Source organism: Pristis pectinata, chromosome 45, assembly GCF_009764475.1.
Source record: "Pristis pectinata isolate sPriPec2 chromosome 45, sPriPec2.1.pri, whole genome shotgun sequence".
Taxonomy (NCBI): Eukaryota; Metazoa; Chordata; class Chondrichthyes; order Rhinopristiformes; family Pristidae; genus Pristis; species Pristis pectinata.
This window is the reverse complement of record NC_067448.1, coordinates 1,025,520-1,048,923: the sequence shown is the minus strand read 5'-3', so window position 1 is coordinate 1,048,923 and position 23,404 is coordinate 1,025,520.

Below are 23,404 nucleotides of genomic sequence, written 5' to 3'. Positions count from 1 at the left end.
GCGGGCAACAAACACCCACACTGTCCAGCCCCATCGACACTCCTTACCACCCACCTCCCCACCACTGACACCCTGAAAAACCCTCACCCACAACATCCCCCACACACCAAACAAACCCACCCCAACAACTCCCACATCTATTATCTGCTATACCCCTAAATCAGCCCATTTCCCGAAAGAAACCCCTGATGCCTCCAATCTCACCCAACAATCCTCCATCCCAATACCTATTAAACCCAATCTCCTACACAAAGCCCCACCCCCATTCTTCTATAACCACACCCCAAAAATCCCCCACACCAACAACACCTCACCACAATCCCAAACACCACCCCCCACCTACAACCCCACACGCCCAGTCAATGAACGGTCTCCACTTTTACCACCTGCCTTGGGTTTGCACCATGAGTTCCATCGATCCTCACATAACCAGGTACCAACAGGTAACCTGCGAGCTCCAGGTAGGAGAAAAATCCTCAGAGTGATGGAGCATCTGAGGATGAGGGCATGTTGTAGGGGAGGAAATGAGCGGATGGATGGGAGGGCACAACACAGAAAATTCAACATTGAATTAACACAGTGTGGTGTGGGGGGTTTATCCTGGGGATGGTCAGGTTCTCAACATCTCTGTCCATTATATTCCTGTATACACAGCCCAGTGTCCAACACTGACCCAGTGCAGTTGCAGGGGGAATTGCTTTGTGGAGATGGTTTCTCTGAGTTCTCTTCAATGTATATTCAAATGCAGGCTGGATAAATACATGAGAGGGACCGGAATAGATTATGCGATGGGTACATGGAATAGCCAAAGGTGAATTGCTCTTGTGTGTGATGAGTCCGGGAGAGGTTTTCCAACACCTGATTCCCATTAAAGTTTCAGTATTCAGTGATCCCTGCCCAACTGCTCCTTACTGATGTACTTGCCACTGGAATCTCTCAGACGGAGATGAATTCCTATCTCTGAAATACGATGTTTGTATCAGTAGAATTAGGGTGGGTGTGAATGACAAGCTGGGGAAAAGAAAATGGGTTATGGTGGGATTTAGTTAAAAATGGGTGTTCTGTGTTCAGCGTGCTGTTAGTGGGCCAAAGGGCCTGTTCCATGCTGTTTGTCTCTGTATGTGAATCTCAGCATTTACTCGGTCATGTCTCCTTAGAATCTTATGTGATTCAATCAGATCACCCATTATTCTTCTCAACTCCACTGAATACACAGCCCAGTGTCCAACACTGACACAGTGCTGGTGTGTGGGATTTATCCTGTGGATGGTACCTCTCTCACCCTTTCTGTCCATTATATTCCTGTATACACAACCCAGATCCAACACTGACACAGTGCTAGTGTGAGGGGATGTATCATGTGGATGGTACCTCTCTCACCCTCTCTGTCCGTTATATTCCTGTATATACAGCCCAGTGTCCAACACTAACATAGTGCTAGTGTGGGGGGATTTATCCTGTGGACAGTCCCTCTCTCACACTCTGTTCATTACATTCCTGTAGTGCTAATTGCCAACATTGTCAGAGTGCTCATGTCATTGGGGGGATTTATCCTGTGGACAGTACTCCCCACCTGCTCTCTGTCCATTATATTTCTCTGTAGAGAACCCACTGCCCAACACTCAGACAGTTCCGCTGTTGATGGAGTCCTCCTTGGACAGTCGCGCTTTCACCCTGTCTGACCATTACAACCCAGTATACACAGCCCAGTGTCCAACACTCACACAGTGTTGCTGTGGTCGTATTTGTCCTATGGAGATAATCTCTCTAACTATCCCTCATTAATTACTCAAAGATAGTGCTGATAAATACATGACTGGGGAGAGGTATAATATGTTACTCTGGGGCCAGTTGAAGAGGGATAGGAGCAGGTTCTAGTTGGTTTGTCCGGGTGAGCAGGTCTGTTTAATTCATTATCAATTCCAATACCAGGCTGCACTCCATTGTCGAAGTTATCTGTTTCTGCTCATGTGTGGGGCATGTCGACTGCCCATTAAAGTTCCAGTAGTCGGAGCCCAGTGCACTCTCTTGCCCCTTACTGATGTACCTGTGACAGTGTTATCCCAATTTAAGTTCCCACTCCTGCCTGCTGCAAAAATCACACAGTGCCACAGATTAATTCTGTTAAAACGCCTTTATTAACAGTGTACTGTGGGAGAATTCTCCTCTAACTCTCATGTAGATTCTTTATTGGAGGTGTGCACAATACAGAGGGGCAGACATCAACTTATCCAGTCCTTGTCACACACTTAAACAATGCGGCTACATCAGTTTCATTTGGGAAGCCTAAGGTTCGATATAAACCTCACACTTACTGTTTTAAGACAAACCTCACACTTATTGTTTTAAGACAAACCTCACACTTATTGTTTTAAGACAAACCTCACACTTATTGTTTTAAGACAAACCTCACACTTATTGTTTTAAGACAAACCTCACACTTATTGTTTTAAGACAAACCTCGCACTTATTGTTTTAAGGCAAACCTCGCACTTATTGTTTTAGGACAAACCTCACACTTAGTGTTTTAAGACAAACCTCACACATTGTTTTAAGGCAAACCTCACACTTATTGTTTTAATACAAACCGCCTGGTCCTGAGTAAGGGGCTTGTGTGCATAGTATTTTTCATTAGTTATATGTATTATATGTTCGGTCACAATTTCTTAACCCTTTACTTCCTCAACAGAAGGCTTTCAGGCTGAGAACAATGGACTGTCCATGTCAGAGGGAGAGGTACAGTATAATCTGGTGAAAAGCCAAAAGAGAACATTAATAAACAGATGCAAATCAGGCTGATGTGAGAAAGGGAGCTGGAATTCAGAGACACTGACACAGAGTTGGTTTTTGAGGGGACATTTATCCTGTGGATGGTCCCTCTCACCCTCACTGTCCATTATATTCCTGTATCCACAGCCCAGTGTCCAGCACTGACACAGTGCTGGTGTGGGGGGGATTTTTCATGTGGACGGTCCCTCTCTCACCCTCACTGTCCATAATATTCCTGTATCCACAGTCCAGTGTCCAAAACTGACACAATGGTGATGTTGGGAATTTATCCTGTGGATCGCCCCACTCTGACTGTCTCTGTCCATTATGTTCTCGTATGCACAGCCCACTGCCCAATACTTACAAAGAGCTGCTGTGTTTGAGGTTGCTTCATGGAGATATTTTCTCTCACTTCCCCTCAATTATTATTGAAAGAGAGGCTTGGTAAGTATGAGGGGGACAGGAGTAACATGTTACTCTGGGGTCTTATAAAGTGGGGTAGACGGGGCTGGTGTGGATCTTGAGCAGAGGCTGGGTATGGTTGATTTGATGATGCTGTTCCTGTGTGGACAGGTCTGTTTAATTCATTACAAATTCCAATGCCACGATGCCCTCCATTGCCAAAGTTGATCGGTTTCTGGTCTGATTTGGGGCATGTCCCCTGCCATTGAAGTTACAATAATCAGAGCCAACTGCCCAGTCATGCCCATTACTGATGTGTCTGTGACAGGAAGCCTTCAGTGTGAGTACAATGGACTCTCCGTGTTAGAGGGAGGTATATAATCTGATGAAAACCACAGGGGAATATTGATCAACAGATGCAAATCAGGCTGATGTGAGAGAGTGAGCTGGAATTGGGAGGGGCATGCAGTTCCTCAGGATTTACAGTCAACTGACATATTATTGCTGTCCTGCTGCTATTCCATTTATCCTCAATTTAAGTGCCCTAGTGCTCAGTGCCAAGATCCTTTGGTCTACAATTGTCCCTTGAGATCCTTTCATCTCTTCATAGAAGAACACAACAGAACACAATAACTCTTTATTCTTCGGAGAGAAGGAGGATGAGAGGAGACATGATAAAGGTATGCAAAATATTAAGAGGAATAGGTAGAGTAGACAGCCAGCACGTCTTTCCCAGGGCAACAATGCTCAATACAAGAGGGAATGGCTTTAAAGTAATGGGTGGGAAGTTCAAGGGAGATATCAGAGGGAGGTTTTTTACCCAGAGAGTGGGTTGGTCATGGAATGCGTTGCCTGGGGTGGTGGTGGAGGCAGGTACACTGGTCAAATTCAAGAGGTTGTTAGATAAGAATATGGAGGAATTCAAAATAGAGGGATATGTGTGAGGAAGGGGTTAGATAGTCTAAGGCGAGGTTTAAAGTTCGGCACAACATTGTGGGCCAAAGGGCCTTTATTGGGCTGTACTGGTCTACGGTTCTATGATTCTAATAATCTAGACAGCCCATGAAGATTGTCCTGCCTACGTTGACACAGTGCTGGTGTGGCTGAAGTTATCCTCTGGATGGTTGCCCTCTCTGTTCATTATATCCCTGTACTTACATAGCCCAGCGTCCTACACTGAGGCACTGCTGGGATTTATCCTGTTTGTGGTCTCTGCATTACCCTCTGTCCGTTATATCCCTGAAATACTCAACTCAGTTTCAACCACTGACACAGTGCTAGTGTGGGGGCATTTATCTTGTGGACAGTCCCTCTCTCTCCACCTCCCTCCCTCTCTGTCCGTCATATTCCTGTATCAATAGCCCAGGGTTTAAAACTTAGACATTGTTGGTGTAGAAGAATTTTCCTGTGGATGGTCCCCCTCTCACCCTCTCTATCCATTATATTATAGTGCAGACATCTCAGAGCCCAACACTGATACTGTTCTGGTTTGGGTGGGTCTATACCTTAAACGGACCTTCTCTATCCTTCGTAGTCCATGGCCCAGTGTACAACACTGAGATAATGCTGGTGTGGGGGGATGTGCTGTCCATTGTCCCTCTCTTATCCTCTCTGCCCATTACATTCCTGTATACACGGCCCAATGTTTCATGCAACATTTCCTCAACCTTTTCAAATGCCAGATGGATAAATACATGAGGCTCTCAGGAAGAGAAGGATATTGTTATGGGTTTATTTGAAGAGTGCAGGTCAGCTTTTGTGAATCACAGGCTTGGGCTGGGAACGGTTGTTTTGACTGAGCTGTTCCAGTGTCCACGTGTTTGATTCATTATAAATTTCTTACTCATTAATGTACCAAGTGCCACTATCCAATTGTCCAAAGCTCTGGTGTGGGGTTTAGAACATAGTACAGTGCAGCACAGGAACAGACCTTTCGGGCCACAATGTTGTGCGAAACTAATTTGGTAGTCCGTTCTGACAGCACATGGTCCATATCTCTCCATTCTCTGCATAATCATGTGCCTTTACAAGAGCCTCCACACCGCTATCATATGTTCCTCCACAATCAACCCTGGCAGTGTATTCGTGGCACAAACCACTATGTAATAAAAAAATTTTTGCCCTGCTCATACCTTCTGACCATTCCCCATCACCTTAATTACATGTATCAGACATTTCGACCATGGTGAAAAAAGATACTGGCTATCTATCATCCCTCTCATTATTTTTTGAACTTCTAATCAGTCTCCCCTCAGCCTACCCCACTGCAGAAAGAACTATCCGAGTCTCTCCAAACTCTCCTTATAGCACAAGGCTGACAATGCAGGCAGAATCTTGGTAAACCTGTTCAGGGCCCTCTGCCAATCCTCGATATCCTTCCTATAGTGGGACAAACAGAACTGAATGCAGTACTCCAGATGCAACCTCATCAGAGTTTTCTAAAGCTGCAACATAACTTCCTGTCACTTGAACTCATTGCCTTGACCAATAACAGCAAGCATGCCAGACGCTTTATTTTCCATCCTTTCAACTTGTGCAGCCATCATCAGGGAGCTATGGACTTGGATTCCCTGATGCCTCTGTACATCAATGTTCTTAAGGGTCCTGCCGTTAACTGTGCACTTTCCCTTCACATTTGATCTCCCAAAGTGCAATATTTAACACGCGCAGATTTAACTCCATCAGCCACTTCTCTGCCCACATCTGCAACTAATCTCTATCCTCCTGCATCTCATGGCAGTTTTCTACACTGTCCACAATGCCACCAATCTTAGTGTCAGCTGCAAACTTATTTACCCACACATCTATGTTTTCATCCAAGTTACTATATACATCACAAACAGCAAAGGTCCCAGCATGGATCCCTGTGGAACATCTCTGGCCACAGATGGGCAGTTGTTCCCTCAGCTCCCACAGCCCATGTGCTCTCTGCCCGTTAATAATTCCAATGGCACAGAGACCAATGTCCATGTTTAGTCCAAAAGCAATGATGATTCTTCTCCAGTCCTGACTGTTCACTACAATTCCACACAACACACTGAGTGCTGCTGGTGGTTAGTATTGTGCTGAACAGCCTATTTCTGTGCTAGGTCTGAATAACTCACTCTGGCTTCTCCAACAATTGCAGTTCTAAGAGAAGCAATCCATGGATTAATTCTGCAATGTTCTGATGTTCTGTTTGCAGCAGGAAGCTCACAGAATAAGAAAAACAGGACTTTGTATTGCCATGACTTGGGTAACATTTGTTGAAAGGTCACATATGCAAATTGAGCAACAGATTGAAACAGAGGTGTCTGTGGACTGGGGTTTGGGAGGTGGTGGGGACAGAAACGAGAGGTGTTTGAGGACTGGGGTGTGACAACAGAAACAAGAGAGGTGTTTGTGCACTGGGGGTGGGGAGGTGGTGGGAATGGAGGCAGCCAGAGTGTCCATGGCAGTTTGAGCTGTTGGGCTGATTGACCTGTTTCTGTGGAATCATTTCTAATTAACTCTCTGGCCTTTTTAGATATAATAGAGACATTCCCCTGGCCAATTCATCCCCATTCCAATGCCGCACTTGTAACAGAATCTAACAGGGAGAACAAGGTACCCTCCAACTCCAGCGGCACAGGTGAAAGATCACAGATGCAACATGACTAATAGATGATGCAAACAAGGGGGATTGGTGGAGATGGGGATGGTGAGCTGGGGGTGTGGGATTGGGGGAGAGAGACTTGAATATAAAGTGCTGCTACAGGCCCTTTGGCCTCCAGAGTCCATGCCAATCAAGCTCCCATTAACAGTCAGAGGCAACGTTATACAGCATAGAAACAGCCTTTCAGCCTATCTCATCCATGCTGACCAGGGTGACTACCTGAACTAGTCCTATGTGAATTTCTCCCATATCAGAATCATAGGTTTCTGTGCATGTAGCTATCTGAATGCCTTTTAAATGCTGTAATTGTACTTGCCTCTACCACCACTTCTGGCAGCTCGTTCCATCTCCCCACCTCCCTCTGTGGAAAAACCTTGCCTGTTTGGCCCTCTTTTAAATCTTTCCTCTCTCACCTGAAACCTGTGCCTGTGGTATTACACTCCTCTCACCTGGGAAAAAGAATGTGACCATTCAATTTCTATGTACCTTTCATGATTTTAAATACCAAAATAAGGTCATCCCTCAGTCTCCTCTGCTCCAGGGCAAAGGGACATCTGATCCAGTTTGCTCTGATAATTCAAGCCCTCCAGTCCTGGAAGCATTCTTGTGAATCTTTCATACACGCTGTCCAGATTAGTCACATCTTTCCCGTATCATGGCGACCAGAACTGAACACAATATTCCAATTGCAGTCACACCAATGTCTTGTACGGCTATAACATGACGTCCCAATTCTTGTGTACTGCTGCTGCACTGATCACATGTTATTCTCTCCTCATTCCCATCAATTACCCAGGGGTCGGCGTGGATGTGATGGGCCAAGTGACCTGTTTCTATGTAATATGACTCTGAATTTTTGGGATGAGGGACAAAACAGAGGATCTGGGAGAAATCACTCAGTCACAATGAGAAGTTGCAAACTCTGCCCAGATAACAGTGGAGGCCAGAATGTAACCTGGGTCGCTGGCAGCTGTGAGGTTGCAGAACCACTGCTGTGTCATTGTGGTGCCCAATAGATACAGAGAGAGTATCCATGTCCGATTGATGGATCAGACATAATTCTACATTTTCCAAATTGCCCCAACTCTCATTCACCCATCACCTCTGTGTTGATCTTGGTCACAGAATTCTCATCCTGGTTTTCAATCCCTTCCCTCGTCTTGCTCCTCCCTGTCCATTATGGCTTCAGTAATCGCAACCTGGTTTGAAGCAGTAAAATCCGGCTGGTGAGGGGGATTTATCTTGTGGACAGTTGCTGTCTAATTCTCCACGACTTTTAGTTTTTCTCTACACACCTCATTGTCCAACCCTGACATGGTGCTGATTGGGGCAGGAGGAGTGACTGGAGGAGGGACCTCTAGTCTGAGTACGAATTTGATCTGAATTATCCATTTCCGTGTTGTAAATTCTGAGAATAGTGGATTCCCTTCAGAGGCACAAATAACACACAGGACATGTGGGCTGAACAGTGTAAGGATACAAAGTGTAAGGATACAAAAATATGCAAAACTCTATAGCAGAGATTGTGGGAAGAGGTGTTGCTGGGGAAAAATCCATGCCAGTTCGAAATTTCTGGTGTTAAATTCCCTCTCCATCTCTGCAATTCCCCCGAAACCTTTGGGTGTTTGACTGAGATACGCTAATACCGGCCTCTCCATTATCCACAAATATAGTGGCTCACAACTGGCAGCTGTGCCCACAACTGCAAAGGTCCCATGTGCTGTCCGCCCAGTTGTAGTTTCGGAGTGCAGGGATCAATGTCCCATATGGACATAGGGAACAAATTATCCTGTGGAAGTTACTTTCCAATCCTCTCTGACTTACAGTTCCCATATTCACAGCCCAGTGTCATGGTGCTGGTGTGGGGGGATTTATCATATGGATGTTCCCTCTCTCACCCTCTGTCCATCATATTCCTGTATACACAGCCCAGTGTCCAACACTAACACAGTGCTGGTGTGGGGGGATTTATCTTGTTGATGGTCTGTCTTTCAACCTCTCTGTCTATTATATTCCTGCAAGCAGAACGCTCTTTCCAACAATGATACAGTGCTGATCTGGAAGGCAGTTACAATATTTGCATATTTTAACATTCAGAGGGAGGCTGCATTAATGCATATGCTGTCTAGAAGAGGTGGTGAATGTGATGGGTCAGTTGTAATGGAGCAGAGGATTTAGTGCCGATCACATGCACAGGCCGTGTACTGGTGCTTTGAATGGGCTGTACCTCTGCAGCCAGTTTAAATTAATTCATTATAAACTCCTTGCCCATTAAAATTCCAGTTGGCACTCTCCATTGCCAAAAGTGATCTGTTTCTGGTCTGGTGTGGGGTTTGTCCTGTGGATGTTCTCCAATGCCCGCTGCCCATTAAAGTTCCAATGGTTGAAGTTCCCTGCTGAATCATGTCGCTTCCTGATGTTGTGTTTGTTACAGGAAGCTGACAAACTGAGAATGATGCATACTCTGTGTCAGAGGCCAAGACAACATCTGGTGACAAACCACATGGGAACATTGAGTAACAGAGCCTTAGAGATGAGAGAAGGAGCTGGGACTGAGAGAGGGTGTGCATTTCCTCTGACCTTACTCCCCACTCAGATATCTCTGCTGCCCTACTCTTGCCACATTTCTCCTCCTGAATTTAAATCCTTCAGCACTGACTATCAAGTGCCTCTGCTCGAATTACCTCTCAAGTCCGCTCCACCTCTTTGCAGCATGTTCTCCCTGTGACCACATGGATATTCTTTGGGGGCTTGAATTTCCTCCCACATCCTGAAAACATGCAGGTTGGTAAGTTAATCAGCCACAGTGTTGTTCCTGGTGTGTGTGCAAGTTGTAGCTACTGGAGGAGTTGATGAGAATGTGGGAAGATAAAATAATGGAATTAATGTCGGATTAGTGCAGATGACTGCTGGATGCTCAGTGTGAACCCAGTGTGGCAAAAGGCCTGTTTCTGTGCTATATGTCTCTCTGTGAAACCTTGTACAAAAATATCCCAGTCCCAGTGCACTCTAATCACGTGCATTGGCTGTCCATTTAGATAAGTGTCTGCATTTGATTCATCTTACCAAATTGCACACCTCACACTTTCCTACATTGACCTCAGTTTGGCAGTGGTAGTGGCACACGCGCTGTGCCGGAGCAGTGCTGATATGTCCCCTGCTGTGGTCCAGTGGAGCTGAATGGCCTGTCTCTGGAAATTGATAACATTCTCCCTCATTTTCTTGTCCATTCTATTTGTCCCATACACAGTTCACTGTCAAATACTGACCCAATACTGATGTGGAAATGTTTTATCCTGTGGCTGCTCCCTCACCAATCCCTACTACCCATTTATAGAGTAACAGAGGTGCAGCATGGAATAGGCCCTTTGGCCCAACACATCCACACCAACCGTTAATCACCCTTTTACAATAACATCATTACAATTCTCCCCACATTCTCAACAACTCCTTACATTTCTATCACTCACCTGCACACTCAGGGCTCTGCACTGGGCAACTAATCTATCAACTAACAAGTCTCTGGGATGTCTGAGGAAACGACAGCAAGTTGAGGAAACCCAAAATAGTCACAGGAGAACGTGCAGACTGCACACAGACGGCTCCAGAGGTCAGGATTGAACCTGGGTATCTGGCACTGTGAGCATACAGCTCTACCAGATGCTCCACTCTGCCGGCCTAAAGTTTCAAAGCAGTCCACTTATAGTTGCAGTGCACAGCCCAGTGCAGAACGCAGACCCATTAGTGCTCTGGCAGAGATTCTTCTTGTGGCTACTTGTGTCCATAACTGCTCCAGTATACACAACCCTGAGTGTAATATTGGCACATTAGTTATTTGACAGGGATTTATGCAGGATCTTATTCCCTCTCTATATTCTTGACACCTATGCCCATTGTCATTGCAGCCCTCTGCTAAATGCTGACCCACCATTGATGTAGTGAATGTCAGAGGAAGTTCACACACAGGGAACAATGCCCCCTTCAGTCCAGAGGACCAGAATAGATGTTGATTTGTTTATTTTGCATGTTTTTCCATATCGTACATCAACTGTGCTGCCATAAACCTCCGATGTCATTCACTGAAGAAGCCAGTGTGGAAGGCCGTCGACGAGCTTTCACCGAGCCTGACACCGTAGACAGCCGATTGTCCCTGAGACTGAGGAGGTTGCATGTGGTCCCATCTCCCTCCATCTTGCATATCAACACCTCGCCTGTGGATTCATGAAAGTAGATATCTCTGACAAGCTCAGAATTTTGTCTCGGTTAACTGACTCAGCTGTGTGTGTGTATGTGTGTGTGGTATTGGTATTGTTTTATTATTGTCACTTGTACTGAGGTAGAGTGAAAGACTTGTCTTATAAACTGATTGTTCAGGTCAATTCATTACACAGTGCAGTTACATTGAGTTAGTACAGAGTGCATTGAGGTAGTACAGGTAAAAGTGTGAGTGTGTGTGTGTGTGTGTGTGAGAGAGAGAGAAAGAGAGAGAACACATTCATGGATGTGCCTGCATGTGGGCCAGGCTTTGTGTGGGGTGGGGAAGACTGAAGAAGAAAGTAGAATAACTGGAAGCAAGAAAATGGTCTTTATAAAGGATGTGAAGGAGATGGGGCTCATCACTGTCTGTCATGTCCCAGTGAGTGTGTGAGCGAGATCTCAGTTCTGTAGTGTTCAATGAGGGAGAGAGGGACATCTCATCTCTGTCTGTGGGTCCCAGAGAGGGAGATCTCTTTCTTTCTTTCTTTTTCAATCTTCTTATCAGTTTCAAATTAATACAGATTAGTATGTAACATCAATGTTTGTACACGTAATACAAATAGATTAGGAGAACAATCATGGCATGGATAATCATAAAGAACAATAAAATATTAAAAAATCTGTAGATCTCACGATCTTTTCGTACATGAATATAATATAAAAGAAAGGAAAGAAAAAAGATTTATTATATATATAAAATAAAAGAAAGAAAAAAAATCCCCAAATCAATAAGAAAAGTTATAAACAATATATCAAAGCAAACTAAACAAAAATTAAAAAAAAAGAACAAAAAAAGAAAAAAAAAGACTGGACTGAAATTTCTCAGTAAAAACAGAGCAATATTATGTTGTCAACTCCGTTCCTTTAAGTTAGAAAGTTATTGAAAGGGGATCTATATCGTGTGAAAATATTGGATACATAGACTTCAAATATCTTCAAATTTAAGCGAAGGATCAACAGTACCACTCCTAATTTTTTCCAAGTTTAAACATGATATAGTTTGAGAGAACCATTGAAAAGTAGTAGGGGGTATTGGATCCTTCCATTTAAGCAAAATGGATCGTTTGCCCATTAATGTAACAAAGGTAATCATACGGTAATCGGAAGCAGATAAATGACCAGACTCTCTCCTTGGTAATCAAAATATTGCAGTGATAGGGTGAGGTTGTAAATCAGTATTCAATACAGTTGAAATAATGTTAAAAATGTCTTTCTAATATTTTTCCAAAGGAGGACAGGACCAAAGTGTCCAAAAACATATGTGTCAAAGAAGCCACATTCGATTTACATCTGTCACATGGATGATTTATATGGTGACAGAAACGGGCTAGCTTATCTTTTGACAGATGGGTCCTGTGAACTACCTTAAACTGTATCAAAGAGTGTCTGGCACACATTGAAGATGAATTAACTAAATGAAGAATTTTCTTCCATGCCTCTGCAGGTATAGATGGCTGGAGTTCGCTTTCCCATTCATTCTTAATTTTGTCCAGTGATTCTGGACATATTTTCATAATTAAATCATAGATTATTGCTATCAAGACCTTCTGATAAAGATTAAGACCTAAAATTTTTCCGTAATTTCAGTTTTGTAACGTAACGGAAAGAGGGTATAGTAGCTTTTAAAAAAAATCTAATCTGCAAATATCGAAAAAAGTGATCTAGGCAAATTGTATTTGTTAGACAGTTGTTCAAAAGATGAAAAACAGTTATCAATGAATAAATTACAACAACATACTATTCCCTTCCTTTTCCATAGAGAAAATATTGAGTCAACTCTAGATGGATGAAAGAAAAATATAGATGAATGGGACTTGACAAATTAAACTTATTCAATCCAAAAAATTAACAAAATTGAAACCATATTCGTATTGTGTGTTTAACAATTGGGTTAATCATATGTTTACTTAATTTGGTAAGTGCAAAAGGGAGTGTAAGTCCTAAAGTAGAAACTAATGAAAATCCAAGTACTGATTGGTGCTCAAGGTGTACCCATTTGGGGCATTGAATTACACCTAAATCCAAAAAATTAAATATCTGATATTAATTGCCCAATAATATAATCTAAAGTTAGGCAGTGCCATACCACCATCCTTTTTTAGTTTTTGCAAATATTTCTTACTTAACCTTGGTTTTTTATTCTGCCAAATATATGAAAGAATTTTAGAATCAATGGTATCAAAAAAAGATTTCGGGACGAAAGTTGGAATCTCTTGAAATAACTATAAACATCTTGGTAAAATATGCATCTTAACCGAATTAATTCGGCCTACCAATGATAAAGACAGTGAGGACCATTTAGTAAATAATTGTTAAACATGGTCAATTAAAGGCAATAGATTAGCTTTGAATAAGTCCTGATGTTTCTTGGTAATTTTAACACCTAAATACATAAAATAGTCAGTTACCAATCTAAAAAGGTAATTCCCTGTAAATTGGGGTTTGCATATTTAATGGAAAAGTTCACTCTAATTAAAATTTAACCTATATCCAGAAAAATCACTAAACTGATCTAGTAGTGATAGTACTGCGGGGATAGATTCATCCGGCTTAGAAATATATAGTAGCAGGTCATCTGCGTAAAGAGATATCTTATGAATCTTCTGTCCGCGAGTAATGCCACATATATTTGAAGAATCCCGGAATGCAATAGCCAAGGTTTCCAAAGCAATATCAAATAATAAAGGACTAAAAGGGCAACCTTGTCTATTACCTCAAAAAAGCCTAAACAAAGGAGATCTTTGATTATTAGTAAGTATTGAAGCCATAGGTGTATAATAAATCAGTTTAATTGCAGATATAAATTCGGAGGTAAAATTAAATTTTTGATGTGTAATAAATAGATATTCCCATTCGACTCAGCCAAACACCTTTTCAGCATCTAGTGAGACAACACATTCTGGAATTTGGGATGAAGGGGTATATATAATATTCATTAATCTCCTGATATTAAAATGTAAATAACGATTCTGGATAAATACTGTCTGGTCTTCAGAGATAATTTGTGGAAGCACCTTTTCCAGTCTAACGGCCAATATTTTGGAAAATATTTTTGAATCTACATTTAATAAAGAAATAGGTCTATAAGATGCACAATCAGTGGTATCTTTATGCTTTTTATAAAATTAAAGAAATAGTTGCTTCATAGAAAGATTATGGTAGTTTACCCACTGATAGGGCATCTTTAAAAAATTTTTGCTAACCAGGGAACAAGAATATCAGAAACGGATTTTAAAAAATCAGCTGTATATCCAGCAGGGCCGGGTGCTTTACCCGAGTTCGTTGAAAATATTACTTTCTTTATTTCTTCCTCCAAAATGGGAACATCTAATGTTGAACGTTCATTTAAAGATAATTGGGGAATCTTCATATCCCTTAAAAATTTATGCTCTAATGTAGAATCCTCAGGGGATTCTGATTGGTATAAAGAAGAATAAAATTCTTGAAAGGATTTGTTCATTTGAACATGATCTATCTTGTAGGTACCATCTGGTTTACGAATTTTATTAATCTGATGTTTAGTAAAGTCGCTTTCAATTGGTTGGTCAATAATTTACCAGATTTTTCACCATGTATATAAATCGACTTTTGTTTTTAAGTATTAGATTTTCAATTGAAGATGTTAACAATAAACTATGTTGTAATTGGAGTTCTGTTCTCTTTTTATAAAGCTCCAAATTAGGAGTATCAGAATATTTTTATCGATTTCTTTAATCTTGTCAGCTAATATACATATTTCGTTATTAGTTCGTTTTTTCAATCCAGCGGAATATGAAATAATTTGTCCACGAATATATGCTTTTAAAGTATCCCATATTATCCCACTGGAGATTTCTCCAGTAAAATTGGTTAAAAAGAAAAATAAAATCTGTTCTTTTATAAACTGGACGAAATCTATGTCTTGTAATATAGAAGGGTTAAATCGCCATTGTCTGACATCGAAGGATACATCTGCTAATTTAATTCATAATTCCAGTAGTGCATGATCAGAAATGGCAATTGCATCGTATTTACAGTCCATAGTAAATGGAGGTAGTCTAGCATCAATTAAAAAAAACAATCCTCATGTAATTATAGTAGACATGAGAAAAGAATGAAAATTCTTTATCATAGGGGTGTAGAAATCTCCAAACATCTAAAGTTCCGGATTCAACTGAAAAGGAGTTAATAAAGACAGCGGATTTGTTTGGAAGTGCAGGACTTGACACACATTTATCCACCAAAGGGTTTAGACAGCAGTTAAAATCTCCACCCATAATCACAGTGTGTTCATTTAAATTAGGAAAAAATGCAAACGAATGTTTAAAAAATCAGGGTGATCTACATTGGGTGCATAAACATTAACCATAATTTTTTTTATTATGAAGTAGACCAGTAATTAATAAAAATCCGCCATTTGGGTCTGATATTGTCTCATGATGGACAAACAAAAATGAGGAGTCTATAAAAATAGAAACTCCTTTCACCTTTGCTTGTGAATTTGAATGGAATTGTTGACCCCTCCAAAATCTAAAACAACGTTGATTATCTTTCTTCCTGATATGAGTCTCCTGAGCAAAAATGATCTGAACATTTAATCTGTGAAAACTTTAAGATCTTCTTGCGCTTGACAGGATTGTTTAAGCCGTTAACGTTCAATGAAATAAAATTAATACTTACCATTTTAACAGATTAAAAAATGTATGGTATGTAAAGGGTTAATCTTGCTACATGCGAGTCTCACCAGGACATTTTTTTCTTTAAAAAGTGCAAAGAGGAAGCGGATATGACGTCAGTTTAGAAAAATCTGTCGTTTAGTCCAGAAGAAAAAAAACTTAAAACAGCCCCATCCCCTCCCCAACAGCCCGAAACTGGCCAAAAAGCAGTCAGAAAGCTATCCTCGAATTGAACTAAACCCAGTTCTTTGGTGGCAGTAGTCCAAATTTAAAAAAAATATGAACCATCCATGTTTGGTCTAAAGGTTATCGACATAGTAGTAACAAAGTTATTGAACTAACAACCATCGTTGTGAAATTGAAACAGAGCCAAAGGGAGTTAACAGTCGGCATTTAAAAGATACAGTTTAACAGTTATTTCGAAAAGAAAGCAAACAATCTGTCATTTTGTTAAATTCTTCATTGTTATTAAAACAAAACATTAGAAATATTAAAAGAAGGAAAAGGAAAGGTTTAAATCTAAAAATTAATTGGATAATGAAGCAAGTAGGTAGTAAATCAAAGGAAAAAAAATGTGTCTCTTCCGCATTTCTTCGCTTCTAAAATTAAAAGCTAGTTCATAAGAAATTCTTTGCCTTCTTGGATGGATTTAAACCACTTGCGAGATTTATCAGGTACTGTAATTCTCAGCCTTGCTGGGAATAATAACGCAGGATGATAATTGCTTTGATGGAGACGAGCCATAATTGGTTTGTAGGTCAGCCTTTCTTTCATAACTACTGGGGGGTAATCTTCAACTATTTTGAAACTTCCATTATTTAAATCAATCATTGCACGTCCACGAGAGGTACGAATCAAGAGTTCCTTGATGTTGACATAATGAAATCTCATACTGGCCGAGGTTTTTGGTCCGGAGCAGGTTTGGATCTTATTGCTCTGTGAGCTCTATTGGGAATGGGCTGAACAGGAAACATTCCGGAACCAAACACGTCGACCAGAAGTTTAGAAAAGAAATCTGTAGGGTTACCAATCTCGGTGTTCTGTGGTAAGCGATGATTCTTAAATTTCTCCTCCTGCTGCGTCCCTCCAGGTCGATAATCCTCTGTTGTTGCTTTTCCAGGTTTTGATTGGTCGTAATTAAGGGTTTTTCAAGTGAGTGGAGATTGGCATCTCTCTCTTTACCAGCTCGGTCGAGTTCAGCTATTAGTTGCTTTTGTTTGGCGTTTTACTGGATAAGTGTATTTTGTCTGTCTTCAAAGTCCTTTAAAACGGACTTCAATTCGGCCAAGGTCCGGACGAACTTTCTATCCAGATTAGAAATAGCTTCCAAAGTAGGTTGTTCTCCGTTACCTTTACCATTTGCTGACGCTTTAGATCTGGTGCTCATTTCAACAGTTAAAAATCAAAATTAAACTTGTGCCAGTATTGTAAAAGACTTATTAAAGAATGGTAAATGGAAGATTAAAAAGTGATTGGAGCAAAGCCAAGTTATGATTAGTCCATCGAGCGCCACCAACAGTCTCCGGGAGATCTCACCACTCTGTCGGATCCCTGTGTAAGGGAGAGGTTGATCTCACCTCTTTCTGTGGAGTCACAGTGAGGGGAAGAAATAGATCTTACCTCTCTGTAGGATCCCAGTGAAGGGGAGGGGGATGAGATCTCATCTCGGTCTGTGGAAGTCTCAGTGAGGGGGAGAGGGAAATCTCACCTCTGTGGGGTTTCAGTGAGGGGGAGAGGGAATCTCCCTCTGTGGGGTTTCAGTGAGGGGGAGAGGAAGGTCTCATCTCTTCCTGTCGGATCTCAGCGAGGGAGAAAGAGTGGCCTCCCTCCTGTCTGTCGGATCACTGTGAGGGAGAAAGGGTATCGGTTTATTATTATCACTTGTACCGAGGTACAGTAAAAATCTTGTCTTGTATACCGATCGTACAGGTCAATTCATTACACAGTGCAGTTACATTGCGTTAGTACAGAGTGCATTGATGTAGTACAGGTAAAAACAATTACAGTACAGAATAAAGTGTCACAGCTACACAGAAAGTGCAGTGCAATAAGGTGCAAGGTCACAACAAGGTAGATCGTGAGTTCACAGTCCATCTCATCATATAAAGACTGTCAGATCCTGTGAGGGAGAGTGGGATATCACACCTCTGTCTACAGTGTCCCAGTGAGGGATGGAGGATGATCTCACCTCAGTCTGTCAGATCCTGTGGGGGAGAGAGGGATATCACACTCTGTCTGAAAGATCCCAGTCAGGGAGCAACAGAGATCTCACCTATGTCTACTGGTTCCCTGTGAGGGAGAGTGGGTGATCTCACCTTTCTCATTTGAGGTTCCAGAGAGGGAGTGATGTACTTCATCTAAAATAGAACATATTTCTGATCGGCAATTCATGTCTGCGTCTATACTTTGCCCTGGCCCCCAGTGTCCAGTGTCTCGTTTCTCTGATTTTTCTTTGTTGCTTTCCTTTGCAGAATGTCACTTGGTGAAATGAGGATTCTGCTGCTGATCCTGTGCTCTCTGGGTGAGTAATTTACAACTACTCACTGTATATAACAGTAGGAAGTAGGTTTTACGTTACTGTCTGTATAGAGGATCAATAGTGCTGCAGCCTCACAGTTCTAATGATGTGTGTTCAATCCCGACATCAGTTACTGCCTGTGCACGGTTTCTGCTTTTTCCCTGTGATCATGTTGGGTTCACAGGAATACAAGTTAGGAGCAGGACTATGCTATCTAGTACCTCTGCTGCCCCACCATTCAAATTGTGCATGGCCGGTCTTTCCCAGCCTTCAACTGCTCATCTGTGCTAGTTTCTCATTGCCCTCAATTCCCCCACCTTTCAGAAATCAACGTGCCATCTATAAATGTCTCCAGTGATCTATATTCCACAGACCTCCAGAGATTCACAAGCCTCTCGTAGAAGTTCCTATTCATATCAGCTTTAAATGACCATCCCCTTACGTTATAACTACATCCCCTCCTTCGAGACTCTCGCACGAGTGGAAGAAGCTCAGCACTATACTTTCAGACCCCCTTAGGATCTTGTATGTTTCAATAAGCTCACCACTCCTTCCTCCAGACTCCAAGGCATGCAGTTAAAACCAGTAATTGTGTAACGGTTAGCATGATGTTATCTACAGTGCCAGCAACCCTGTTTCAATTCCCGCCACTGTCTGTAAGGAGTTTTTACCTTCTCCTCTGTCTGCGTGGGATTCCCCTGGGTGCTCCAGTTTCCTCCCACATTCCAAGGACATACAGGTTAGGAGCTGTGGGCATGCTGTGTTGGCGCCAGAAGAGTGGTGACACATGCGGGCAACCCCCAGCACATTCTCAGTAACGCAAAAAGATGTATTTCACTGTGTATTTCGATGTAAATGTGACTAATAAATAAACATCTTAACATCTTTTAACCACTCATGATATGACAACCCTCTCCATTCAGGAATTGACTGGGTTAACCTTTTCTAGGACTGCTTCCATGCTTTGGATGCCTTTTCTGCCTTGGTGATTCAAGACCTTGTCAAGATACTTCCCAAATGTTATGAGAGTACCTGCCTCCACCATCCACACAGACAGTGTGTTCCAGGTTTCAACAATACCCTGGGTGAAAACAGTCTCCTCTAAACATCTGGTCCTTTACAAATACTAAGGTTCCAGTCTTGATCCCTGTGATAAACCAGTGAAACAAGCTTCCAGTCACAGAGAAAAGCCTCCATCATCACTTTCTCACTCTTGTTTCCAAGACAATTTTAGATCCAATTTGCCCTGCATCAGATGGGCTCAGACCTTATGAGCCATGTCAAAAGCTTTACTGAAGTCCAGTTAGACTACATAAGTTGCAATTTCTCATCAATACATGTTGTTACCTCAGTGAAATTGGTCAGACAGAATGTCCCCATAATAAAACCACTCTGATTATCTTTGCTAAAACCGTCCCTCACCAAGTGAGGATTAATCCTGTTGCTCAGGTTTTTCTTTAAAAATAGCTTCCCTATGACAGTTGCTGAATTTGCAGGACTATAATTAACTGGCCTATCATTGCTGCCATTCTTCAATAAGGGTATAAATATTGTGGTTCTTTGGTTATCTGGCACCTCACCTTTGGCTAGCAAAAATTTTAAAATCTTTGTCAGGTCCTCGGCAATTTCCTCCACGTTATGAGGGCTTGGTGATTATCTAAATGAAATATTCTGTAACTTTGGTATGCTTTCGTTACTCTGTTGATCAACTCCATTATTCCTCATTTACCAGTTTAATGCCACTGCTTTTATTGTTGCCTTCTGTAAAGTCCAGTACAAAGCATTCAGTCAGAACATCACACAGGTCTTCTGACTCCACTTCAGGCTGCTGTTCTTCTAGTGTCCAACATTTCCCTTCCAATTTTCAGTTCCCTGTGTATTCACCGAATATCACAGTCACATTTCTTGATTTTGTCTGCCAATGTTTGTTTTCACGTATATGTTTTGTACCTCTGTGATTTTCTATGTAATTTAATCCCTGCATCATGTGCACTCCTCCAGGCTTTCTGCAGTTTTCAGTTGACCTGAACTTCTCAGCTTTTGCTTTATCCCACCCAATATGTTCATCTCCATCTGTGTAGATCTTGGATTGTGAGCATCTATTTCTGTTCATGTAAACAACATTTATTCAGACTGTGTCCTCCTCAAATGCATCCCCCTCCCACAAGTCTCAATAGCTTGCAATTATTTGTTTTCAATTGAGTTTTGATAGTCATTCGTATGTCTTACTCCAATCTAGAATACTAACTGCTGGCCTTTCAGTGCCCCAGTGCACCCTGTCCCTGCCACCTTTTCTACTTGCTCGGGCTTATCCCCAAGTCCAAGTCCAGAATCACGACCTCTCCTGTTGGGCTTGCTAGGCAACAATTAAAGAATACATTCCGGGAACTCCTCTGCTTCTCCATCCTCCCCTCTGATCCTAACCCAGTTAGTGGAAGAGTAGTTGAAATCCTCAATCATCACTGCCTTGGTATCTTTACATATCTCAGAAATTTGCCAAAACTCTTGTTCTTTGATCTTCCACTGATGTTGGGCAACGTGTCGTGCATGTGACAATGTGTTTGGCCATTTTGTGTTTCCCAGTTTAACTGGCAGGGCCTTGCAGTAGGAATCCTGAAATGTCAGCCAGAGAGCACAGGGAACAACTGGTGGGATCAGATGTGCATGTGCGCGGGGGGGAAGGGTGACATGGGTTCTCGGTAACCAATGTATTGTCACTGCAGACATGAGCCTGCCGTGCCTGAGACAATGGTCACATGATTGGTCGACCTGGACAAAGGATCGACCCAGATAGGGGCGGAGAGAAATGACCAGGGTATAAAAGAGTGAGTGCATCGCTGGTGAGGTCTCTTGGATTTGGGCTCAGCACAGGTTAGGTCACGACTGACGCTGTGGACTGATTGGAACGGGGCACTGCAGTTGAATGGGCTCAGGTGAACTTCCGAGATGAGTACTACTTGTTTTACCTTAGCAATAACGTGTGGTGTGCAGCATTGCGTGTGCAAGGCTTCTTTCTATCGGATCTGTGAACAATCCTGCTTAACTTTGGCACAAGGGGCCTCTCTTTCACATCAGTCTCCTTCACATTACATATGCAGTAAATATGGCTCGAGCTCTCCCATTTTTACCACCCATCGCATTTGAAATTTGTAATTAGGAATCTTTGGTAGTTTTATCCCCCAACACTAAGGCATGTCCACATCTAAATGTGGACTCAGTTCATCGTCTTTATTTCCATGACTACTTGCATTAAAGTATTAGCAATAAAGACTTGACAAGAAAATATCTTGTTTCTCTCTGCCCCAGTCCTTGTTTCCTCCATGCACCACACCCATCTCCCTGCCTTCAGATCATTCACGAAACCCAGATCTGTTCTTGCCCATCTCCCTTCTGAAACTGGGTCAGTTTCCTCCATTACTTCCATATCACTGTGCCTGATTGATTGCCACGGCCTGCACATCAGAGATTCCGGACCAAAAATTCAGGCAGATTTCCAGAGCAGTACCCAATCAATTGTGCATGAAGGTGGGTGCTCTATTACATCCCTGGCCATGTTGCAGGAAAACTGGAAGAGCTCCTGCATTGTTCAGTTAGTTCACTGAACACGTTTTCTGTGACATCTCATTGTTTGTGGGAATTGCTGTCCAGAATTGATCACTGCATTTCCACATTTCTCGAAGGTTTTAAAGATATTGTTTGAATGAAGTGTCTTCGTCCTGAAACTTAGGTTCTGTTTCTCTTTTCCCAGATGCTGCCTGCCCTGCTGTATTCCTGGCATTTTCTGTTTACATTTCAGATTCCTGAGATCATCAGTTTTACGTTTGACATTTTAGTTTGAATGTAAGCTTTTCTGTGACAGATCAAGCTGTCTACTCACAGGGAGTTATTTCGGGGACTTGCATGTTACCCCGTGGATTCTTTCTGGTTTTTCTGTTTCCTCCCACACTTCAAAGACCTGTGGGTTGCTGGGTTAATTGACCACTACAAATTACCTCGAACGTTTGGGAAATGGCAAAAGACTCAAAAGTGAATTGAACAGCATGTGTGAGAGAAGATATGTTGTGGGGCTGAAGGGAAACATCGAGAGGGGGAACGGGACTGATGGGATTGCTCTACCAGCAGCTGGTATGCATCAGATGGGCTCAATGGTCTCCTCCATTCATGATGAAGAGTCTGGAAATTTGTCCTGAAATCCAAAATATGCTGACAGCTACACCGGGAGAGGCTGGCTGTTCGTTGTGGAACATCCCACATTGCCCCACAACATCTGGCCCAGAAAACTGAATGCAAGAGTTGTTTTTTGGTGAGGAGGGGGATGATGAACAGAGTGAAAGCTCAGAATGGGAACTCATGGAGAGGCTGTTCTCTGAGTTTACTGGGAACTCTGATCTCTCAGTGAGACATGGGATGTTGAGGTTACTGGCAATGTTCAACCCTGGTTGTTGTCCATTGCTATTTTACCCTGTTATCAGGGAGGCGAATTATCCCACTGTGAATGCAGTAACCCATTGACACCTATCCTACACAGATCCCATTTTCCACACATTGGGACACGAGAGGGAACCCAAGCACCCTGAGAGACATGGGAGAGACAGGGGAGAGATGGGAGTGATGGGAGAGACAGGGGAGTGATGGGAGAGACAGGGGAGTGATGGGAGAGACAGGGGAGTGATGGGAGAGACGGGAGTGATGGGAGAGACAGGGGAGTGAGGTAGTGTGATGTGAGAGGCAGGGGAGTGAGGTGGGCTGATGGGATAGACTGGGGAGCGATGTGAAGGGCATGGCAGGAGGTGAGGACAGTGGGGGGGAGAAGTGCTGCAGAGTGGCGGGGCGGGAAATAGTGGCATGGCCCTAGCATCATGACAGCACATTGGCCGGCATCAGGGTGCAGTTTGGGGGAGCCTGCTCAGCAGACGTTGATTACTGGGCCTCCTGCATTACAGCAGCAGTCACAGTCCGGGCCCAGTTCACTGACAGACTCCAGTACACCCAGAAGGTTTGGTTGGTGTCACGTGAATGCAAGCTTTTCTATAACGGGTCGATCTGTGCATCTGAGCCAGGATTTGAAATGGTCCACCGTTTCCAGCATTTATTCTGGGGTTTGGATTGTGGTTGGAGAGTAAAACTGATGTTACCTGTGATTCGGGGATGGTGGGAGTGGGGCAGGTG